Below are 12596 nucleotides of genomic sequence, written 5' to 3'. Positions count from 1 at the left end.
AGTAACTTCAGTTATGATGTATGGGTTTCCTGGTTTATAATGGGGACCTGTAGCTAGGAAGAATATGGTAATGGATTTTTCCCTTGGTTAGCTGGACATGGAGTACCTCAAGCATGTCATATTGTTTGCCCAGCCTGAGGTCTGCTTATCTTTTATGTAGATAGATACACCTCAGCCTTTTGCTCTTTCATGTTCAGTGGCTGGTCAGAATGTATGAATGGCATTATAGCCATGCACCGCTGGGGTGCTTTGCATGGCCTCGAACCATATTTATGTAACTGCATAGATGTCAGCATTCTCCAGGGTGAGGAAAGCTTCCAGACAGTGCAGTTTCTTGTTGAAGCATTGAACAGTAACACCTTTAGCTTGTCCTGAGTAGCTTTTGTTATGTTGGAAGGTTAGTTTGTTTGGCAGTACCTAAAAAAGGCACTATGGGGTGGATAATGTTTTGGCGAATATCCGGAAGCATAGAGGTGACAGGTGAAGACTGTCCCTGGCAAAGCAGCATGGCATGTCATATATGTCCTTCCAGTCTGACAAGTGCTGGACCCCTTAGGAATGACACCAATAGCTAGGACAATTGTTAAAGTCGATCATTTTCTGCTGGAATTGTGGCATCATCGTTGGAGAAGGTAGAATGCTGTTCAATGCTAGGCTCATACCTGTCTGTGGCACATATTCTGAGAGCATAATCATGTCTCTCTTCATATAGTCCAAGGAGGTACGTCTCAGGTCATTTACTCCCACATGGACTATGACTGAGTCATACTAGTATTTATGGGTAAGTGACCCGAGTGCTTGCATGATCTGGTGAATCCTGGCCCCTGACAGAAAACTAACTGTAACTTTCCCCTTATCCAGTCTGGTAATAGGTACATCAGTGTGTCTCATAAAAGAGTGACCTGTGACTAGAATATTGGGTTATAGGGTGTTTTGCCTTATGGGTTTGGTAGTTTAGACACAGTGAGATGTGGCTTTATGTGTTGTGATGGGAATTGCCTTCTTTGTGTGCATGCATAGTTTCTGAGAACACGTCTGAGAGGCCTTTGAGGTTTGGGTAAGTTACATGTGAGCACTTCTGCATTTGTGGGTCTACATGTTTGGTCCTTTGTGGGTGAGGCAAATGAAGTGTGTGAGTTGCTCACAACCTGTTTGTTGCTTTTTGTGTCTGTGTGTGAGTGTTTAGCCTCCACTGTCAATGTGTAAATACCTCTCTCAAATACTATATTTATCTCTTTGATAATTAAGTGGTTGTCAGTGTATATAAGGCAATTGTTACATTGCCACAGGATGCACATGTCCACCAAGTTAGATGTAGAGATAGCAGGAAAGTGCCCATCCATGGTTGCAGGTCGTAATGTGTAATTGCAAGAGATAGTTTTGGAGGATGTTTGGAACCAGATGAGGGAAGGGTGCTTACTTGGTGTAATCTGCAGCTAACCTAACAAGCAATGCTGTCCAACACCCACCCCAGATGCTATCTGAGCATCAATAGTCCTGGGTGCTGTAATAAGGGAAGGGAGACCTAAATAGTTCTAACTAAATGTGTAAATGCTGCTCACCACGCAAACTAGTTGCCTTATGAGTAATGTGGGACTGAGGTAAAGTTTTGAGGTGCATTTTTATAGGGAAATTTCAACTTCTGCTGATATATATATATATATATATATATATATATATATATATATATATATATATATATATATAAGGTCTCAGTAAATGCCTCTGTGTGAAGAGCAGCTTCTCGTAAATCCAAGGCTTATATACAATCAGGAAAAACAAGTTTTTCACTAACTGTGCCCTAAGCCCAATCAGGTAAAGCATGCAATGAGCTTTCTGCCAGAAATTCCCAGCTCATGTAGGTGAAATCAGCCCTCTCTTGCCACAACATTGCAGACTTTGACCCTCTTAATGTAAAATGACTGGTTTGGAGTGAAGTGTTAAGGAACCTCAAATAGATGCCTAATACTAACTAAGAAACACTATGTACAATGTATTTCAGTGCAGAACAGCAGTTCTTACATTAGTTTCAAAATGCAACTTTAAACTTTAAGTAAGTGCTAAAAAACAATAAATAGCACAGTAAACTTTCACAGTATAATGAAAATAAGCAATGGTTCCAGATGTTTGCATCTGTACAGGACAATAGCACAGTGAGCAGCTCTGTGGAAATATGCTGAATTTATACCAGCACTGGAAATTCAGAAAACTGACTACTGAGCCTTCTGGGCAATAAAAAAACTGTACTTAGATCCCTTGTGTGTGCTTCCCAACTCAGATAAACACCTACTGCCACTAAATGAATAATTCCAGTCCTCCTAATATAACAGCACAGTAAAAGAGTGTCTGGAGTAAAATGCTACCATAAACCTCAACCCAGGTAAAAAAGAGAACCCCTGCCCACACCCAAATGCCTCCCATTTAGAACTAGCTCCTAGTTTAACTCTTTCTTTATAGACTCCATAGCCAAACTAACATCATCCTTCACTAATAAGTCAGCTCCCCCACATCAACCCCCATATATCCCTGTCACCTCTGTCAACTCCACCTCTCAACCTCCTCCTTTTACCATGAACCCCATTCCTGTCTCTACTATAAAAAAACTACTTTTAAAACTGAAACTTTGTTCTAACGCCCCTGATGACATACCCTCCTATTTCCAAAAAATAGCAGCAGATGCCCTTGCCCTCCCTATCTGCATACTAATAAATAGATCAATATCTGAATGTCATGTCCCCCAACTCTGGAAAAAAGCCTATATTATCCCACTTCACAAAGGGGGCAAAAACAACAACATCCCTAACTTCTGACCTATCGCTATCTTATCCCCCATTTCTAAACTTCTTGAAAAATGCATCCACCTGCAACTTCTTCCATATCTTCTAAGACATGACCTTCTTACTTCCACCCAGCATGGTTTCCGACCAGGCCATAGCACCATCATCGTTCTCCTCTCCTTCCTAGAAACTGTTAACAAGGCCCGTGACTCCGGTCACATTGTGTCCACCCTGCTATTAGACCTTTCTAAAGCCTTTGATACCATCTCTCACAACCTTCTACTTACCAAACTTTCCAAACTAAACCTATTCCACTCTGCTATCAACTGGTTCACCAGTTACCTGACTGACAACAAACTGTCAAGTGGAAAAAAGCAATCTCACCTTTCCTAACTACTCCCACAGGTGTGTCCCAAGGTTTTATTCTAGGACCCATCTTATTCAATATTTTCAAAAATGACTTCTATCTTGCCATCACTAATGCTAAACCTATCCAATACACTGATGACTCTACAATAATCTGCTCTGCTACTTCTGCCTCCACATTAGCAAAACTAACTGAAGATGCCTTCTCTTCTACTGAACAATGGATGCTGGACAACCACCTGGCACTCGGTGCAACCAATACCAAGCTAATGATATTCACCTCTTCTAAAACCACCATCCTAGATAAAGATTCATTCTCTGTCACCAGCCAAAACAACACTCCTCTCGAAATAGTCTCCACTGCAAAACTGTTAGGAGTCCTTATTGATGACCAACTAAAATTTGACAACCATCTTCAAGTAAACATAAAAAAAAACACATAAGAAACTTGCTATGCTCTACCGCCACTACCGCTACATCTCTCCTGCCACCAGGATCATTCTTGCTACTACTTACCTCATCCCTTCCCTATTATATGGTGCCACTATCCTTACTAATATACAATCCTCCCTCAAGTCAAAACTTTCCTCCTGCTACTACAAAATTTCTAAATTTGCTACAGGCCACAGATCCTCTACCCATCATTGTAAATCCTTACATCAACTGAACTGGCTAGAGTTACCCAATTACCTCATCTATATTCAACTTATCCAAGCATACCAACTTATATTTAGCCCCTCTTTTTGCCCCTCTTTTATCTCTACCTTCCAAATGTGTTAACCAAATAGATGCCTAAGATCCACCTTCCAAAATCCGATTGAGCTACACAAACCCATTCGTCCACCAAGCAAACATCTCCTGTCCTTCTCTGTAGCACGCCATTGGAGCTCTCTGCCACCACATATCACTAGCAAACTCTCTGCTTTCAAAACTTTACTCCACTCCCATCTAAATTCACAGTGGGAATGCTCCTGCTTTCACCCTGCATAGCTTTCTCAACCACAGTTACTTTCCACAAGCTAATATATCTGCTATGAGCTTTCTGTTGTGCAATACTGTTAACAACACCTTTGGGAAAACCCATATCTTACAAGAATTGCAATCTAAATTTTTATTTAAACTTGTTTCTCAGTATCTTCTTGTAATTATATTTGTATCATATTGTATTTGTCTTATTGCTATGTATATTATATTCATTTGTCGTATCACTATGTATATTTTGTACTACTCTGGAGCTTCTCTTCCCAGGACTCATTGAAAACTGGTTCTTTGTTGCCCAATGGACCATCCTGGCAAATAAACTGAAATAAAATAAAAAAATAAATAAAAATTAACAAACTTAAACTTAAGGAAAGGCAATAAGTTATTCAGGATAACAGCAGTATATTTTAAACAGCTTATATAAGTGTGATTATTCAATAAAAGCACTTCACTATGTAGAAATAAGACATGAGCCACTCAATTGTACAGAATTTTAAAGGCACTAAGAATAAGAAAAGCTGGTTGATAAGCCCTCCAGCCAATAAAATAACTACATTTATGAATCTCTAGAGTGTTTCCCCAACCTATACAGGCCAGGCTACCACCCACTGCCACTAGGTGGAAAATTGTCTGTCCTCTTGATGTAAAAACAGAGAAATGAGTTTGGTATAGGGTACAAATATACAACTTTATCCCTGAGATATCTAGATAATGAATTCAGAACAAGTAAATCAGTAGAACAGACAATGAGAGGCAAAATGCATTTTTTTTTCAAAATAAGCACAAGGAAAGGCAAACAAATAATTCAGCATATAAACAGCAGTGTAGAAAGGGAGGAGCTTATGAATCTCAATTTACAGTAAGGGTGAGTAGCTTAAAATAACCAAGTTTAAAAAGCAGATCAAGAAATGCAACAGTGGGTGGGAAAAATAACCAACAGGGAATCACCAACAGTGTTTGAAGTCTTTGTAGGCCTTGACTTTTATCAGAAAAGACAAAACCACAGATATTCTCGGGATATTTAAGTATCACAAAAGAAACAAATTAATCAAGGGAAAAATAAACATGTAAAATGTGCAGCTTGTGTAATTTTAGTCTCTATCTGCCACATAGAACAAAACATGAGGCCAAGCAAATTTCCTATAACAGAAAACAAAATAGAGCAGGTAAACAGAACATAGCTCTGTCAGTCTAAGCAACTCACAGATAAAAATAGATTTACTTTCCTCACCCAGCAGGGGTCACCAACAGTGTATGTAGTTTTTGCAGGCCTTGAGTCTCATCAGAAAAGATAAGGTAACTATTAAAGTTAAAAAAAAAGTGAATATATGAATGTTCTTCAGCAGGCAATCTTCTTCAAAACTGTGATATTCATATGTTAGTTAGAAATAATGGTGATTTTCCTTTTAAGAAGTAATGAAATAACTTTGTATCCCTCTCAAGCTAGACTGCTTCTTGCAGCTCAAACTTTTCCTCAATTCTCCTACCCTTTTCTGTTGTGGTTTTTGAAGGCTGTGTCTCTGGCTTTCATCCTTTATGGAAATATGACTGACAAAGTCCCTCCCTCCCCGCTTTCACTACTATTGTCTGTTGTGTAAGGTATTTAAGTACTTTTCCCACCATTGTTTTTACATATCCATAATACTGAGTGCCTGTCCAGCAAATCAGTATTGCTATTGAGCAAACCTCCCTTACTACAAATTGTCTCCTGCTCATTTCCCAGAGCTCCCATCTGCTTATCCCCCTTGCCGCAGTCTGAAAGGGCCCTAAATTAATCCTACTACAAAGTGTATTCTTTTACACTTTAGTTAACTGTTTTATAGTGCTTTTTTTTTTGCTTTATGTGTCGATTTTGTACTTTAATTTATTTTAAAGATTTCTAATAATTGAAATCACCTTGTCTATGTAGTTTGCTTAAATTGTTTTGTTGTAGCATTACACTCTCAAGCAATATTTTTACATTACAAGTATTTGGATATTCCATCTGGTGATAGTATGTGGTGGCTGGGTCTAGCTGAGTTGGGAAACACATAAAAAGGTGTAAGTATAGCTGTTTTATTGGTCAGAGGGTTTAGAAGCCAGTTTCTTGTGTTTTATATGCCTGTGTAAATTTGCCACATTTGTACACTCACTGTTCATTGTGCAGTAGCAGTTAGTACTGCTCTGCATAGACACAGACATAAACCAAATTTTTCCTATAAAACCACTTCTGAAACTGTACCAAAACTCAGAGAGTGAAGAACAACTAGTTTGTTCATTGGGTGCCTTATAACAGCTAGTTTATATATTGAGGGGCACTGCCCCTTGAATTTAATGTCATATAGACATGTCTAGTCGTTAGCCCCAAAAGAACCCTTAGTCAGTCCACTATTAACTCCTCATGCACCATGCCCTAGTAGCTCACACCAATAAAGGACCTGAAATTATAAATATGCAATTTCCTAATTGCTCTGCAACCAGTTTGGTGGCTTTAGGAATATTGAGACAATGTATCAATTGTCTAATGTTCACTGACAACCCTCTAATCCTCAAAGAAGCAAGTACAGTATGCAAGAGATGTACATACACAATGTCTCTGGAGGGAAAACTTTTGCATACAAACACTCATAATAACAAGCTAGTTGTCAGAGACATGCACACTACACCCACCCCACATAGTACATACACCACACATAAACCTACTTTTTCTGAGGCACTTAACTGCAATCTTCTCAAACCCCAAAAACATCCCAGACATTCCTCCTGCAAAAAAATATCCTTAGTAAACCTGAAAGCAGCTAAGAGAAACAACAGCTAAAACTGCACATACAACCATACCCAAAGCCTCAACTACCAAGCCCATAAGGCAAGTCAATACACTACCCAGGACTCTAGTTATAGGGGACTCCATTGTAAAACATACTGATGCCTCACTCAGTAGGCTGAGCAAAAAGAAAATAATGGCCAGTAGCCTCTCAGGGGCCAGGATCTGCAAGTCATGCATGCAGTCAAGTCATTGCACCACAGGTACCAGTATGATTCAGTCATAGTCTGTGTAGAGGTAAAGTACCTGAGACATACCTCCCTAGACAATATGAAGAGAGACATTATTGATTTTTTCAGACTATGTATAAGAGGCTGGTATGTGCTTAGCACTGAGCAACATTCTGCCTTCTTCTAGGATGATGTCAAAATATGAACAGAGAATGATTGACTTTGATAATTCACTTAGTTTTCGGTGTCATTCTAGGGGGATACAATATCTGTCAGCGTGGAAGGAGTTGGTTACCAAACCATGCTGATTTATCAAGGATGGACTGCACCTGTCCCTTCTAGGTTTTTGTATATTGGCTAAATCATTGTCCACCCCCAGAGCCTGTCTTAAGCAATGTCAAACTGACAAACATTCCAACATAGCAAAACCTGTCCAAGGAAAACGATGGGTGTTACTGCTCATTACCACAAGTTTAAAGAAGCTCTTCTGACCATGGCCAATGCAGATATATGTCAGTGTGGTCACTGAGACCTAGTTTAAAGCTACAGAGAGCATGCTGGCAGTGCAAAGCTTCAGTGCCTTCCACACATTTAGACCAGCAAATGCATAGACAAGGACTAAACATGGAGGTGTCTTGATCCACATCAATAACAAGCATTTCTCTAGGTTGGTTAAATAGGGTGATGGACATGAGTTCCTCCATGTCCAGATTACCAGTGACAAAGTCCCTCCCATATCCTAGCAAGCTATAGGTCACCCTCTATGCCCCATGAAACCCATAACTCATACTTTGACCTTTTAGAGGCAGTCGACATTCAACTAAATACCTTACTTATGAGGGACTTTAATTATCACTCTATAAACAAGGAATTCTACATGAATCAAAATTTCCAGGCTTAGAGATTCCTAGAATTTGTAAACACAAACACCCTAGACCAGTTAGTGCATACACCTACTACAGGCACAAACATATTGGACGTGGTACTCACAAATATGCAAGGCTGTGTCCTCTCTGATAAGGTCAGAGTATAAAACAGTGTTCTTAGAAGCAAGCATCAATTCTGCAACCCATGAAAATCCTATAGCAATGAGAAACTACTCCAAGGCAAATTACCTTTCATTAAATGATAACTGGTCAAGAATGTCAAGACCCTCAAAACCCAGACAACACAGCAGGCTATGAGAAATTCTTCATAGCAGCTCTGTACAACCATATCAATGACTGCATAAAGGCAGCTGTGCCTACCAGAAGTAAGCCCAAAACTCACTCAAAAAACAAACCACCCTGCTGGAATCCAAATTAAACAGGTTATGCAACAATAGAAAAAAATGCATAGCATACATTAGGAAATGTAACACCTTAAAAGATAAAAACTCTCTTATCAAACTGAATAGATTACTAAGAGGGCTAATTAAGTCCAAAAAAGCTAAATTTGAGGTAAACATAGCATCTTAAGTCAAGGATAACCATAAAGTTTTCTTTAGCTGTGTCCAAATCCTTAAAAGTAGCACACAACAGTGTGCCAATTAACAGTTTGATTAATATAGTCACTCTGACAGAACTAGGAGATATAGCAAATCTTTTGGCTGACAAGAATTCCTGATACTGCAGGAGTTCTGCTTTTTATTGTAAAGTACTTGGCACTGCACTTGAGCTCAAAACCAGTTTTTTACATTAAGAGAGTTTTATTTTGCATTCTGGTGGCAGTAGAGTGCTGATTCAACTCATCCAAATTGGAAACTGCTGGTGGAAGGCTTATTGTGTATTCATCTGATTGGCCTGAGGGCTTAACTGTGTGAAAGTCTTTCATCCTGGTATAAAAGCCTGGCATTCGTGTGATTACCTGTTCCTTGTATATACACATACCTCTCCAGTTTAAAATCCTCTGTAGGAAATCCTCTTCATAGTCACCCATTGTTCATAGCTGCAGGTTATCCTATAGTCCTATAGTATACCACTAGACACTCTCACTTAGACCTTTAAGTTACTGTCCCCTACTCCTTCCCATCTAAGTATGTGGTATGATGGATAGGCACTTTCCTGTTATCTCTGTTTGTGGCCTGGTGTATATGGGCTTCCTAAGGCAGTATAGCAACTGCCTCACGTTCACTGATAACCACTTAATTTTAGAAGAAGCAAAAAAACAGTTTGGGATAGATGTAGATACACAATGTCAGTGGAAGCAAAGATCTCACATGCACACAAAAAAATGCAAACAAGTTTGTCAGTGTTACACCTAAAGCACTCAATACCAACAATTAGGAAAAAACACATAGACCCATATATGCAGAGGTACTCACATGTAATCTACCCAAACCTCCAAGATCTCTTAATAGCATCTCTCTTTGATCCTGCTCACACTCAAAAAAAGACAGTGCCTCACACAACACATAACTCTGAAAATCATAGTAGCCCCGCTTTCAAGCCCATAAGGCAACACACTACACAACCTAACATTTTAATTATTGGGGATTCCATTGTAAGACAAATTGATGTCCCATTATCAGGCTAAAGAATGAGAAGGTCACAGTTAGATGTCTCCCAGATAATACATGCACTTAGACTCTTTAAACCAGAAGTACCAGTATAACTTGGTCATAGTCCATGTGAGTGTAAATGCCCTAAGATGTACCTAACTGGACTATATGAAGAGTGAGAGACATGATGGAGCTCTCTAAATATGTGTCCCAGGTGGGTATGAATCTAACCTTGAGTAGCATCCTACCTTTACCAATGATGATACCACAGTACCAGAAAAAAATGATTGACTTCAACGATTGGCTTAGTTTCTGGTGTCACAACAAGGCGATCCAATATCTGTCAGCCTGGTGAGACATGATAAACAAACCATGATGCTTTGCCAGAGATGGTTTGCACTTGTCACCACTTGGCTTCCAGATACTGGCAAAAATTATATCTATCCCCTAGTGCCTTTTTTAGGCCATACCAAGTTGATAAACCCTCCAACATAACAAAAATGGCTCACAACAATCTAAAGGTACTGCTGCTCAACACTAGGAGTTTAAATAAAAAACTGCAGTCCCTGGAAGCACTTCTCACCCTGGAGAACACAGACGCATGTGCAGTCATGGAAACATGGTTCAGAACCATGGACAGCACCCCAGCTATCAAAGGGTACAATGTCCTTCATACATTTCAGTCCGCCTCAGCTCAGGATAAAACAAAGGGAGGAGGTGCCTCAGTGTTTATAAAGGAGAGAAGTACACTGCTAGACTGGTCCAACAATATTACTTTCTTGAGCTGTTCCATGCCCAGCTTACCACAGGTGCAGCTCCCTATCATATCCTTGTTAGCTACAGATCCCCTATCATGAGTCTGGAAAACCACACCTTCTACCTAAATCTACTGGAATCGCTAAACATTCATCCCAATACCATGTTTATGGGTGACTTCGATCACCCCTTCATAAACTGGGAGACTTATATGACCCATAATTCACATGCTCAAAGGTTTTTGCACTTCATCAACATAAATACCTTGTAGCAACTAGTTAGTTCGCCAACTAGAGTTACAAACATCCTAGACCTGGTACTCATGACCATAGGGGATGCTTCTCCCTTCCATTCATTAACTCCTCCTTGGTAAGATCTGACCACAAAATCATTTCCTTTAGTAGTAAAACTAACCTAGGACCCCATCAAACTCTAAACCTGTTAAGAACTTTGCTAAGGCCAATTACCTCAAACTAAGTGACAGCTTATTAAACTTCCAAGCCCCTCTGAAACAAATGACACTGAGGCCTACTCTGTGACATACACAAAAGCACTGTACAACCACATTCATAGGGGACAGTACCTGTCTGAGTCAAATCTATTATTACTGACAAAAATAAACCATCTTGGCAGACCCCTAGCATAAATAGGCTGTTTGACAAAAGGAAAAATTCCTCTGCTAAGCAAAGGAGGAACAAATAAACCAATGCAAAAAGACACTCACAAGTTTAAACAATCTTCCAAAGCAAACTATGAGGCAAAGACAGACTCCCAGGTGAAAGATAACCATACATTTTATTTTAAATATGTTTGTAACCTCAGGGGAAATGATAAGTAATGTGCCAAGTTAATCATGAATGGCATCCCAGCCTAAAACTATAGCAAACGTGCTGGCTGACAAGTTCAGTTGAAGCATCTCCCCCTACATCACCTCCTACTACACCCAAAGAAATACCCATAACCATCTCCTACTTGTCATTACAAGGCAGCAGGTCCTTACTGTGCTTACTAAACACAAAAATACAGCCTCCATGGGTCCCAACAACATTCCAAGATGCTTTTTAAATAGATTAAAACAGGATCAAACAGGGCCACTAGACTCCTTCTTTAACCATAGTCTCTGGATGGGCTTTGTCCCAGAGGAATGGAGGATGGCAACAGTTGTCTGTCTGCACAAGGGGGGACCACCAACTGACCCAGAGAACTACAGAAACATAAGCTTGACCAGTCTTATCTGCAAGGTCATGGAGAAAATTGTCATGTAACTGATCAGTAACAACATAGGAAATCTTCAAACACTGGACCAGATCCAATTTGACTTTGTCAAATGGATGTTCTTTGAGAAGCTCACTAGGGCCATGGATGAGGGTAAAAAGGTACACACAACTTATCTTGACCTGGCCAAAGTTTTTGACATACTCTCCCCCTCAGAGATCTTAAATAAACTTATTGCATTAGCCATAACCCCTACATCATCAGGGGGAAAGCAAACTGGCTCACTGACAAGACACATATTTTCCAGATAGGAGAATCCACTTCTGATAAGAAACCTTTTATTAGCAGTGTTCCAAAGGGATTAGTGTTGGGACCCCTCCTGTTTGGTATATACTTCTCTGAAGTGAAGGTAAGTGTTGGGGGCTTCTGGCTCAACAAATTTGCCAATAGCTGGGAGCAATTATCTAATCCCCAAATGATGTTGACAGCCTGCAAACAGACCTAAAAATAACAGATAACTGCTGCCAAAACCATGGTCTGAGACCAAACACTAAAAAATGTGCGATCATACCCTTTGGTAAATCAGATATCCCTGCAAATTATAGTACTGATAACACACCCCTTAAAGTAGACCCAGTGGTGAGGGGACCTAGAAACCCAGATCGATAGTAACCTTAATTTTGTCCACCAGGTAGCTACGGTAGTGAGAAAATCCTTTTGCGTGGCTCAACTTAACAGGGAAGGTATGGCATCAAGGTCAAAGAGGTCATAGTGCCATTGTACTTGGCCCTCATCAGGCCCATAATTGAATACAGTGCTTCCTTCAGCATATACCTAAACAGGCACTTACACCAAATGGAGCAGTCCCAGAGGTTTCTCACTAAAAAAATACAAAGTGTAAGACACATGTCTTATGTAGACTGACTAAAGGTCCTGCCTCTTTACTCCATCTCATATTGTTTATTGGGAGGTGACTTATGCCTGACCTGCAAGGCATTCTCTGATCCAGCAAAAGTAAATTAAGGCACCAAAGTTACACACTGGAAATC

The sequence above is a fragment of the Protopterus annectens genome, chromosome 3.part0, assembly GCF_019279795.1.
Source record: "Protopterus annectens isolate FY-2018-M chromosome 3.part0, PAN1.0, whole genome shotgun sequence".
Lineage (NCBI taxonomy): Eukaryota > Metazoa > Chordata > Ceratodontiformes > Protopteridae > Protopterus > Protopterus annectens.
Note: the sequence above shows the minus strand (reverse complement) of the source record.